General features: G+C 39.0%; 1 pseudogene; it reads left to right on the forward strand.

The window, feature by feature from the left end:
- Positions 1–225: 225 nt before the first annotated feature.
- Positions 226–12,286, forward strand: LOC120583110 (heat shock transcription factor, Y-linked-like; annotated as a pseudogene).
- Positions 12,287–12,905: the final 619 nt, after the last annotated feature.

The raw sequence follows: 12,905 nt of genomic DNA on the forward strand, positions 1-12,905 counted from the left end.
ACCTGAATAAAATTTACAGAGTGAGAAGGAAACTGGCTGCATGTTATGTTTCGTTGCTAGGAGATCTGTCATATTGTCATGTCGCAGCTACTCATGCGGAGCACCATTGCGGTGATCTGGGTAGTTTATCAGTGTAGGTCTGCCAAGGCAGCATCTGGGGCTGCGGTGTTCAAAACTAGATCAGTGACAACAGTAGGTGAAGAAAAGTTTACTTGACATGCAAATGTTTCTTCGGAATTTCAAGGTGATTCTTCTAAAGATGAAGCAACTGGTTCAGCAACCTTCATTAGATCTCCGTTGTGTGATCACACATTGACTGGGCCTCACACTTGAGGTCTGTATGCACAGAAAATACTTTTCAGCACGATCCTTGATAAGAAGACCTTGTCACACATCTTGTGTCTCTGGACCAGATGAAGATAATGATTTTTGATCTATGACCTTTCTCAGAAAACTCTGGAAAATAGTTGAAAGCGATCAGTTTCACTCTACTTGCTGGGATGGGAATGGAATTTGTATAGAGATTAATGAAGAACTCTTTAAGAAAGAAGTTCTGGAAAGAAAGGTCCCTTTCAGAGTATTTGAAACTGCAAGTATGAAAAGTTTAGTTCGACGTCCTAACCTTTATGCATTTAGTAAAGTGCAACAGACTTTTCAAAGATTTGCTTGTCTAGTTGATATTCTGGCAGCAGAGAAAGAAATCTCTGTTTTAAGCAAGGTAGTACAAAATTTAGTTACCCATTATAATTGGCTTATACACACACACACACACACACACACACACACACACAGATACCTTTTTTATATATTTCATAAAAATATATGAAACTAGTAAGTATAATTTCTTTTTCACAAAAATGAGAACTGTTTGGGCATTTAGGATTATAAAAATGTTACTAGCAACTTTGAATTTCATCAGTGAACTCTTAAGGCAAGGTACTAAAAGCACTTGGAAGAGTGCATTCAGTGTTACTTTAAATGTAAATACGATTTTTTACTTGAGGGACATGCTATTTGTTTTTATTCCCAATTATTGATTTTTAACAATAGTTAACAATGTCCATATATTAATTACATTAACTTGGCATAATAACTTGGCATTATATGAGATTTAGAGATTAGGTTTCTTATAGTCTTGTGTCAACAAATACCTTTCTCCTCTGTTTTTAGTAACACTTCTATCAAAATCCAAATTTTATATGAGGCTGTCCTCAAGTTTTACTCAGAATGTAAAGAAGAGTTGGAATCAAAAATGCTTCTCCATCAGCTTCAATAGCTCACAAATTCAACAGGGAGCATTCTGGAACAGAGAATATTGTAGATAATCATCATTGTGGTTTTGTTGCTGACACACATGGAGAAAGCATATTTCCAACTTCCACCAATTTAAACACGCCACCAATAAGCAAGACTGCTTCCAGCCAGACAATTGCTAATACAACTGCTCCAATCAGAAGTGAATTTTCTCCTTTATTAACTTTAGTTAGACCATCAGAACAAACTGTAATGAACCCACATGCTGTTTTGAAGCAGCTGACCACTTTTCATATGTGATCACATGGCAGCTACACTCAAGCAAATGGCCACTTCATGAATTTTATTACAAGCACAACTTCTACTTATCACTATATCATATCTCCCTTACAGAGAAATTATTTTGGAAGGATACAGCTTTCTACTTTTCCAACTAGATATCCTGATTTATCAGTCAGTGATGGTCCTTTTCCAACTTGCAACCAGCAGGCAACCTGTGGATCCCATGCCTGATGGCTGATACATCTGCTTCCACTTTTTCAAGGTCAGTTTGTCAGGCAAACTCATCACCCTAATTACAGGTGATGTACCAGAGGACTACCAGACTATGCAAAATAGCAAACATTAAAAATAAAGTTAGCAAACATCAGCAACATGCATGCAACCATCTCCTTTGAACAATAAACTTACATGGTCACCTTAGGTGGTAATTTCCTTATTTTTGAAGGAGTTAAAAGTAAAATGATGCTTTTATCATGGTAGACTATATACTATTTTTTTCTACTTGGACCTTTTGGTCATTATGAACATTTAAGTAAAGTATATCTAATTAAGTGTTTAAATGGGTAGAGATCAAGGAAATGAAAGCAAATGAAGAAACTGGGGTTAAGTGATATCTGAAACCATCCAGGAAGAATCAAATGAAGGCCTAACTTGGGAAGTTAGGAAGGGATAGATTCATATCAAATCTAGAAAAGACACACATGCAGTATTTACTTTAGCATTTTCTCATTTTCATTACTTTTCCTTCTGATTTTAATAGATAAGACCTTGGATTTCAATTAGCAGAGTTGTCTTCATTCAAAATGCATCTCACCCTTAATAGAATAGCATATTCGAAGCAGCGCTGTAATCGTGATCACCATGATTGTAAAGATCATATGCTCTTTTCATAGATTTCATCGCTGTCTGCACATGCAGGATTTTACAAATATTTCAGATGTCTCTTTTTCTTCTACTGCTCTCAAGGCATTCAAGCCTACTTGTGACAATTTTTCTTCCCTTTGTGAGTCCACTGAAGAGGAATTTCCCCCTTAAGTGGCCAACATTTCTAATCAGCTCTCTCTGCTTCTGTAAATATGCTTGTTGCAAAGCCAGACATCTCAAGGTCGACAGAGAACTTATCATCTCCTAAAGATATACGGCTTTAGTACTTGTTACATAGAAAATCCTATGATGTATAACTGTCTATAGCAACTTCACAGGTCTGTAAGTCAGCTCATGCCAACTATAACAACACAAATATAAAAATAAAATAGCCCCTAAGTTAAGGGCCCAGATTTTCAGAGCACTAGCTCTTCTTGGACCGCTAGTGTAATAACATTGAGTTACTCCAAACCCACGGGTGCTGCTTGATTTATCGCTCTCTGAGTTTTTGCTGCTTTTCTGCAACACCACCTTTAAATTTTCTAATGCATTTTTTTACCTTGCCTTATGTTCCATCCAGAGAACCTTAATACCTTATTCTGGCATGTACTGACTTTTATATTCTGAACTTAGTGCCTCAGCATGGCTAGCAATTCCCTTGAAGGTCTGGCCTCTGTGTTTCTTCCCTTTCTTTCCTTCCATATCTTTCTCTTCCACTATCCGTCCAGAGATACAAGTGAACAAAGTCTTTTCAGTCATGCATACGCCCTCCTCACAAGCTTGCCCTAACTCTTTCCCACCATTAAAAGGCCATGTCCTTCCGTTTTTATACCACTGCCTAACTGATCCCAGCACAGTTGTATCCTCTTTGAGATAGTTCTGCCAACTTTCCCTTTTCTACATTGGCAGAGATCTGGCACAGCGCCTCCCAGATAATACATTTTAATATTTATTAAATGAGCAATAATTAAATTTTGTCTTACACTAATTAAAATCTACTTTCTTTTTCAAAACAGTAAACTCCTCATGGTCTTCAAGAGGTCACTTTTTGGCTTTCATTCTTCAACACAAGCTTTCAGGTTTCAAAGTCAGTGGCATAGATTGATGGCTATGGTTGCTGCTCGAGTCATTCAGTTGCGCTAGGCCTAGGAACAGAGAGTGTTAATTATTCTTTCTAAATTCATACCCCAGAGGTCAAAATAGATCTCTTCCCATACTCTGCAATTATTACTGTGTCTTCGCGCCTCTCTCCCCTTAATGATTCTCATCCTCATACTTATACCTTTATTGTGTTCCGATTAATGCACTACTTAGACTCAACCTTCATCCAAAAGGTTCAAATAGGATATACATTTTTCATAATAGGTCTTTTTATGTCATACAACCAGTTCTTCTTCTCATCTGTACACAGGAAATAGCCAAAAGGACACAGTCTCTCATTTGAGACCGTTGCATTTACTAATCAAATTAACTTACGAGAATGTGTGGATTGAGGGCAGGCAAGGGTGAGAGAGTTAGAAATAAACTCGATGTGTAGCAATACCAAATGTCTGCATATTTTAGAGAATATGGAACATCCATGAAATACTTTGACTTTCTCACATTCCTTTAAAATAAAAAGTGCAACATTATCGGCATGTAAAAGACCTGGAAAGCTAAATGCAGGGAGATACTGCAGTTTCGCAGCACCATTGTGTTGCTGAAATCTGTTAATCATCCAGGAGAGAGAGAGCGTTGTGGCTTGAAAAGTGTCACCAGTGCTGGGGCAACTTAGATTGTTCTGAGTGGAAGCAAATGAGTCAGGGTAAGCAGTGGCGTCATCCCGTATAATATGATTTTCTAGGACCAAGCGTCAAAATGGGCAATTCTGAAGAGGAGTCACAAGTCTGGCATTTAACGATAATTTCTGTATGAACCACATAGAGTTTCTCAGTGTGTGTACCTGAACATTGACAATGGTTGCATGGTCATATTCTGACAATCTGGGCTTCAGGTAGGCTTCATTAGCAGCTAGACTCTAGCTTTCTCATCAGACAGTTGGACTTTTTGCAGGCATCTTCAAAATTATCCAGACAGGTCAGTCATCTGCTCATGTTTGTTTTCACAATTACTGCCCCAAACAAAATGTCTTTGAATTGTCAGATGTAATTTTTCATGATGAGGCAGCTACACTATTGACAACAGCCTCAGATGGGCTAGGATTATAAAAACAAATATCCTATGAGCTGAGTTTGGCCCTTAAGTCTTCCCACGGAGTCCAATAAACATGTCTGCCTTTGCATGTTGTAACAGCTGATGATGATGACTGGCAAGACAGAACAGTAGACATCAGCAAGCTCTGACTTAGCTAAGCCATCAAGTGAATTACATTTATGCAGCTAGAAAAATCTTTATAAATCAAGGGTCTCATTGCACTACAAGCTTTGCTTGGGGGCAGGAACTGAGACATAAAGTTTCTCCTAGTTACAGTATTTATGACCCCTTCAGGCAAAACTGAGTTGATGCTAAGGCTGAGCACCTATAGGCTTGAATTTAATCACTAGATATAGATGCATTCTCCAGTCTCTAGAGTCCAGCAACATACAAATTCCTTTTCTTAGGATGAGATGAACTTCTGTATCTCCATATGTTCAACATTGACACTAATTATTTTCAGCTCCGGACACCCTTCAATTCATTAGCCAAAGCCATAGTCCTTATCAGTTGGAAGCTATCATTTCAAATAGCTTCCTGCAACCTGGAAAGGTGTTATTAACAACTGACACATTATTTGAGAAGAAACATTTAGTACAGGATCCTAACTCTCTCTCGTTCAACACTTGTGTAAGAAAATTCGCTACAACGTCCCAGAAAGTATTCTTCAATTCTTAACCTAAAATTGTGAACCACAGCCTCTTTATTATGTAAAAATTTTACTTTATTAGTTTTCTTTTGGCTGCTATTAACATTGTAACGTGAACTTGATGGCTTAAAAAACACAAATCTGCTATATCTCAGTTCTGGAGGCAAAATATTAGGGTTCATTCCCTCTGATAACTATGAGGGAAAATCTGTTCTCTGCTCCTCTCCTAGTTTTCAATGTTTTTCTGGCAATCTTTGGAATTCTTGAATTGTAGACACATCACCCTGATTGCCACCCTTATGTTCATGAGGCGTTTTATCCCATGTGCCTGTCTCTGTGTCCAAATCCTTTCTTTATGTAAGGACACCAGTCATATTGAATTAGTGGTCTATCTTACTCTAGTACAACCTCTGCTTCTAAACTACATCTACTTGTATTGCCTGAGATTTTACCAAGCTTGAAAGCTAGGGACCTTCAAGTTATTCTTTTGCACTGGCTGGCAGAAGACATGAGTCTCAGGATCAAAGAAAAAATGTTTTATCACTCATAGCAAAAGCAGTAGTCATCATTTATGCTTGTATTAGTTGACTTAATCTTAAATGGGTAACACAGAATCACTCTTTGTTGACTTCACATGCAGTGGTCTGTTTTAGGAGAGAATTATCAAGATGGAGTAAACAATCAAAGAAACAAACAAACAAAAAACCCTTAAGGTATATCCTGGGAAAGGAATAGTCAGGAACTTATCATTCTTGTCATCCAGAAGAAGACCACTTGGCGATGATTAGGGTATGTTACTTTTCTCAAAAGATGGTGCTTCTTTAAAATTAACATAATCTCGCTGAGAAAGAAAAAAAGCCTGATAGGTCTGCTTGAAGGATGGAAAAGTCAATTCTGAATGCTAATAGGGAAACAAATCATATCACTCATTTTTTCTTTTTTGTTTTTTCTCATATCCCAGCTTTGAAGCAATCTCAAGGTGATGGTAAGCTGAAAATGAGAATCCACGATTACCTGATGAAATAAACTTTCGAATGAGAGAAACGTCCTGAGGGTTTGGAAAAACTGTGATGTCCAAAGTTGGGGTAAACAACGAGAAATTTTTCTTCTGTTTCCCTTCACTTGGATGTGGGTACAATTATGACATGGAAGTACTAGGTAACTAGAACTCCACCTTTCTGCCTGAAGACCTAATAGGAAAGCACCCAGAAACTATGAAATGACAGTGTACTTGTAGAAAGAAAGACATAGGGGAAAGCAAATCTATATGGTTGTGTGCTTAGTGGCATCACACCTGTGCTGCCTATAAATACCAAGTCACTGAGAATTGAACAGGCTAGTATTCACTTTTCAAGTGACCACTGCATGGCATATTTAGAAAACAGATCTGAATACTGCAGCAAAAGCTTTTAAAATGAAACTGATATCAGATGTCATTTTTCTGTGTACTTTTGAGTGCTAAATTCCAAGAACGATGCTTTCATGTGATAGGATCCTATTCTAAGATTAAACTGAAATATTTCTGGACTGTTTTCCCACAGTCTCTACCCACTTCCTTTGACTAGATATTTGAGAAGCTCCGATGGTGAAAGAAGAGCACTTCTTCAATTCACAGACTGTGTCACATTCTCTTTGCTGAGAATAGTAAGGAGGCTTCTGACAAAAATACAGTCCAGCAGACTGTATTTTCCAACAGAGAGGGGATATAAAGTTTCTCTCAAGAAGTCCTTGCATGAACTATCTTGAGTTCTAGCCAATACAAACCAGAGAAATCTGCTTTCAGATAGACAAGAAGTCTTGGTGAGAGTGGCAGTGTCAATGACTCACAGGCAACTGAGAGGATTTATGGAATTGGCTGGTGTCTGGGAGTAGATGTGAACAGAAATCATGTTCATCTCTGTGTCCTTCCATGTTGTGTGCTTTGTCCACTGCTCTTGGTGAGCATATTAGAGCCTTCTAGTTAACGTAGATCTGTTTTCCTTAACATGTAACCATAAATACTTTTGTCAGTAATTACCGGAATAACAAGCAAGATGAACATAAAGTTGATGAATCACCATGAAGTATGGCTCCTGGAACTACTGTCTCTAGTCCACCAATAATACCTCTGTTATATTACATAAGCTGTAAAATATCAGGAATCTTTAAAGAAGAGTAACTTGCACACACACAAAAATAAAGGTGTACTCTCTGTTCAATACAGCCCAATCGTCTATAAATAAATTTTCCTCAATTGAAAAATAATATCGAAAAAGTGTTTTGCTGTCAAAAATATTTATTAGGGAAAAAGAAAAGGTTGCAACTCAGACCATGCAGACATGGCAAGCCACATGCACACTCTGGCCTGTGTGCTCAGACGCAGGGGTATGTACAAAAGGGAAAGGAAAGTGTTGGAAGAGGCAGTTACAACAACAAAGCTTTAATATAACATGGAGTTCTTCCTGCAGGGTGTTCTCATGTAACGTTCTTGGGATACCATGGCCTGCGAGGACTTCCATAAGCCCTAACTCCTCCCAGAGACCCTCCAACTGACATGATTATGTTTGCTTAAAGTTCCAAAAGCCTTATTCTTCCCCATTTTGAAAAATGCCTTCCACTAAAATAGTTTCCAGGCAACACTCCAGTCTTCCAACTCCAGCAGCCTCTTGTTCTTCAAAGTCATGAAGGACGTCTTCTTGGTGTCCTCTTGCTGATCTGAAGGAAGGTGAACAGCTCGTGTCTGGGGGCAACAGGCATCAGGTGCATGGCATTAAAGGAAGAATTCAAAGTGAAATTAGAACAACATAACAATCTATGTGATGAATTTAAACCAGGAGCTCAATTTTATACACAATGAAACAAAGACCATTATCATCTTGAACTTCTCAAGGACAGATTCATACTAAGAAAACATTCCCTTTCACAGTAGATTAGAAATGTAAACGAGGGCACATTCTTTCTAAGTGAAAGAGAAAAATGAAATAAGATTTAATAATAAATAAGAAAACGAGTCGTACAGTCCTGATTTGGTCATGTGAGGAAAACGGTCTCCTACGGTAACTTGTTTTAATTATTTTCTTCAGCTTTAGATTTAGGTCAACAGATTATGTGAAGTTTCTTTCAGGTTTTGGTATCTTCTTTAGGAGTGAAAAGTGAATCCAAGGATCTGGTTGCTGGAGTTTAGCAGTACATGGATGTGTCAATGTTATCTGGTAAGGGCCCTTCCAGTGAGGATAGTGGTATTATTTTTAAGTTTTCTTTTCTAGTAAACTCAATCTTCATGTGGTAGACTTGGATATTCAGTTTTTCGTTTCCTTCAATTGCACTGTGAAGAGATTGTTCTACCAAATCATATGGTGTTTAGTAGAAGCTATTAAGACTTTACAATACATTTACAATATATTTACAAGTATGACTTCCTTTACAACTGAAGATCCAATGAAGCAGGTGCCAAAGGCATAGTACGTTCTGTAAGTATCTTGAAAGGTGAAAGCTTATGAGTTTCAAAGTTGTAGATCAGAGGTTAACAATGTTTATGGCCAAGATACATGAAGAATGTCTACCTGTTGCCAGTTGGCTCTTACTGTGACCATTAGTAGGCTCAAAGTATCGAGATCTGGGTCTTGGAGGCACAGAGAAAATGCTGTAGACTGGGCCAAATAGCACAGCCTTGTTTTAGCACATGACCAGTAAAATAGTTTCCTCTGTGCAGTTTGACAGGAGCTCCTCAAATCAGATCAGTGTTCTCTAAGAAGCCTTTGGATAGTAAGAGGAGTTGGCTTTCTCAGTCCAATGAGAAAGCATATAGACCACAAATAAAATATTTATATCCATGTGACAGGGTTAAGGTGTGAGGAATGTTGTATGAAATATCTTCACCCAACCTCAAATGGTCCACTAGGCAATCTAAAATGTCCAGTAACAGTGCAAATATGGTTCCTGGATTATCCTTGGAACAAGTAGGAAAAGCGAGGCAGCCTCTTTTGCAGCATTGATAATCTCTCCACCCCTCCACCCCCACAATATAGGTTCATAGAAGCTTCCATTTTGTCACTGGCCAAAGGTATAATGCATCTACAGTGTACGGAGAGGGAATCTCAAAATTTCTTGTAGGACCGGTTTGCTATTTGGCCCAAACTACAGTTGCCTACATTGATTGAACCAACACTTATTACATTTCCATATTGGTTTTCCTTTTCTGGGGTCAATTGTCGAGCAATTCAGTTTCAGTGGAAACAGCCTGGCTGTTTAGGCCAAACACTAGCACAGTTCCAAAAACTGACTGATGCCAAGTCAGGAGAATTGTCAAATGAATACTTGCAGGCAAAACAAGGCCATTAATCAGAAAAGCAGGAAGCCTTAAAATAGTTTTCTCATACAGTCTGGAGAGCTTCAAACACAAAGAGAGCGGAAGCTCCGAACCAGGAGAGAAACTAGCCCTCAAACTCCAGGGTCAGGGAGGGAACTTGCTGATCAAAGGACTCTGTAGATACTGCAACTCTTTGCTCAAGGTCCCTGGAAATGTCCAGGGTCATCTCTGGATCCCTATGTGTGTCATCATATAATGTCAACCTTAAATAGGAAACGGCTGTGACGAGGCTATGTCACTTTTTTTCAAGTTTCACGTTTGGATGCTGGGACACAGGCTGTTAAACCATGTGTTATAGTGCCGGAAGCCAGCCGACGAAGTAATTGAGGGTACCTGAAAGGGGGAGCATGGACTGAGGAAAAGAAAGAAGACAGACAGAATTGCAGGAGGGATCACAGAATCAAGCTGTGTCTGTGTCTGTGTCCCCGAGTTTATTTAAAACACACTACTTATAGCATCGCAATGAGAAAACAGCAGTCAAGACCCAAGGTCAGCCAAATTACTCATCCTACAAAACAATGAAGTTCTTACAACTCCCTTCTTGGAAAACACCGAGTGTTTAAAATAGTTTAGTGCCACTTATCTCAAAGATCACCAAGTTAGCTCAGCTCCCAACATTATAGAAAGTGTTATTTCTCTTCAGGGCACATATACTACAGCCACTGCCTGATTTTCACCCGTGAGGATTGCAGTGTATTCATAATTTGCTGATGAACATAGCAATTAACCCATCACATATCAGCAAGGGCTGTGGGGGAAGGGGAAAAAAAAAAGTCTTGATGCAACGAAGAGAATCAAATAGATCAAACAGACACCAAGCTAAATTTACAATGAACAGTTTGAAGAAAAGTGAAGAACTACAGAAAGTCCAGGCCATGCAAGATGAGAAGGAAAACATTCCTGTTATCTGGGCCCGCTATGCACACAAAGGAAAACAGCTGGGGAGAAAAATGGTACAGAAATTACAACAGGATGTAGACGTGGAAGTTGTTTTGGAAAATCTTACTGTCTTTAACCTTTTCTACGAGCGCACTGGAAAATCTCCTTTAGAGACTTAGAATGTGTAAATTACTGATTTATTTTTTACATAGGGTGACTCAAATAAAAAGGTGATTAAGAACACATCCTCTATATTACTATCAGTAAGTATCGTATATGATGTCAGAGTACCACTTTATGTCAACGCTTCACTGATGGATGTACAGATGGAAACTATGAGAATTCTGTAAATACAGAAGTGAATTGTTGGACATAAAAGTGTCATATCACTGACAATGAGGCGAAGTAACATTTAAGTAACAACTAATGATAAAAAGACATGGCTAGCAATACATAAAATAAAATTGTCTTTGCAGTAAATAAAAATCAATTATCTTACCAGTAAAACATGAGCTTATTCCGGAACAGCAAACAGTTGCAATTTCAAACAAGCAAGCCAAAGCAAAAGTCATAGGTAAGTCCCACAGATGAAGAGGAGAAATGTTATTTCAGAGAGGAAATACAGGAAGTTGGGAGGGTTCTTTTTGAACGCAAATCCGCTGGAGAAATGAATGTGATCAGCATGGTTCCGAGTGAGTTCAGCTTTCTCGTTGGCTAGGTTGCTGGGAGTCAGTTTCTTGTGGGAAACAAGGTGTTGGTTTTCATGTTGGGGCCTATTATTGCTCTTTCTTTAATGCAGAGGAGTCTTCTGTGGTGTGTGTAATTGATGTCCGGCGTACCACGTGAGAGCGTCCTTGCCTGGCCACCATCTCCGCTTGAATGAGTTTTCCCTTCTTTCAGTTTCACAGTAATTATAAAACATCTACGGTTAGGCGGCTTTTTTTTTTTTAATACATGAAAATCATGTGGTATTTCTGTGGTCAAAACTAGGTAAAGGCCAGAAACACTCTTTTGAAACTCAGTAGGTGTTTAGTTGACACCCCTGTCTGGACCCCTTGTCTTCGTATGTGATGTCTTATTTTTATGCAATATACTTGTAGAGTTATTTTCAGATTTTCGTTTGTGTTTGGTTTTAACTATGTCTTTTTACTTCTGAAGCCTTTTGAGACCCGTCTGACTTAAACATCCCTATTACCCACAATGTCATTTCTTTCACATTTAAAATTATCCCAAGTTATTTTCTAATGCATATTATTTCACTCGTTGTGTTTGCACCTTTGACACATATGGACTTCATTGTGTCTATATATTGTCTCACCAAAAATTACTGATGACCCGGTGTTCCCCAGAAAGAATGTGGTATTCACCCCAGCCGGTTCTAACGTTCTTACTGAAATTGGATTTCATAAGGAAGGGCAAATATAGAAAAGGATAAAATTCGAGATGGTGACCAAAGTCCCGTGGAACAGAAAATCAAGCCAGGATGGCCCACTTCACCCTAAACATCTGCTGCGAGCTCATGGCTCCAGGCTCCACTTGGCTGTAGGCGCCGGAACCTGCCCGGCGAGTCCTTCACCAAGCTGCCCTCGAGATCAAGAATCGACACGCGTGAGGCCGTCGGAGATCGCGGAAAGTTTCTTGACGTACAGTCGCAGGACCCAGAGCAGCCAATCTCGCTGGCAAGGTCGGGGCCTACCGTAGGTCATGTGGAGACCCGCTCGCGGGCCATGCGGCACAGCCCAGGACAGGGTACAGCCGGTGACCAACAGGCAGACTCCGCCCTGTGCCCCGCCCCTCTTGCGTCTTCCCATCTGTAATTGGAGGGTAGGTCCCTGGGACCACAGCACTGATTGGCTGTTGGAGATGAACTTACTCTACTGAGGTAGGTGTCTGAACCAAACCTTAATGTCAAGGAACCTATAATTGTAAACCTGAACTTCAGCCTCCTTAACTTAAGCGATTGTCAACTCATACCTAATCTTAACATTAACCTTAAAGTTAACCTAACCTTAAAACTAACAATAACTCTAAATGTAACCAAAGTCCTTACCTTAAAATTAATCCCAACACAAATGATAAGTAAAACACAAAGCCTAAACTGAAAAGTCGCGCTAAATCTATACCTAACCCAACGCAAAATACAAGAGATGATGAATTCCACCCAACTTTAAAAACAACCATAAACCAAATGGTAGTGCAACACCTAACCTTCATCTTAAGCCTAACTCTAAACCTCACTATACACCAAGGTCTTTACTTAACACCAACCCTAGCCATAACTCTAACTTAACTTAAACCCTAACCCCAAAGGTAACAGTAACCCTAATTGAAACCCTAATTAAAAACTCATACATGACTTTAACTCTGATCTAACTCAGAAATCTAACCTTAACTCGAGTTAAACTCAAACTTATCCTAACCTTAACACTAACTCTA

Source organism: Pteropus medius, unplaced genomic scaffold (assembly GCF_902729225.1).
Source record: "Pteropus medius unplaced genomic scaffold, Ma_sr-lr_union100, whole genome shotgun sequence".
Lineage (NCBI taxonomy): Eukaryota > Metazoa > Chordata > Mammalia > Chiroptera > Pteropodidae > Pteropus > Pteropus medius.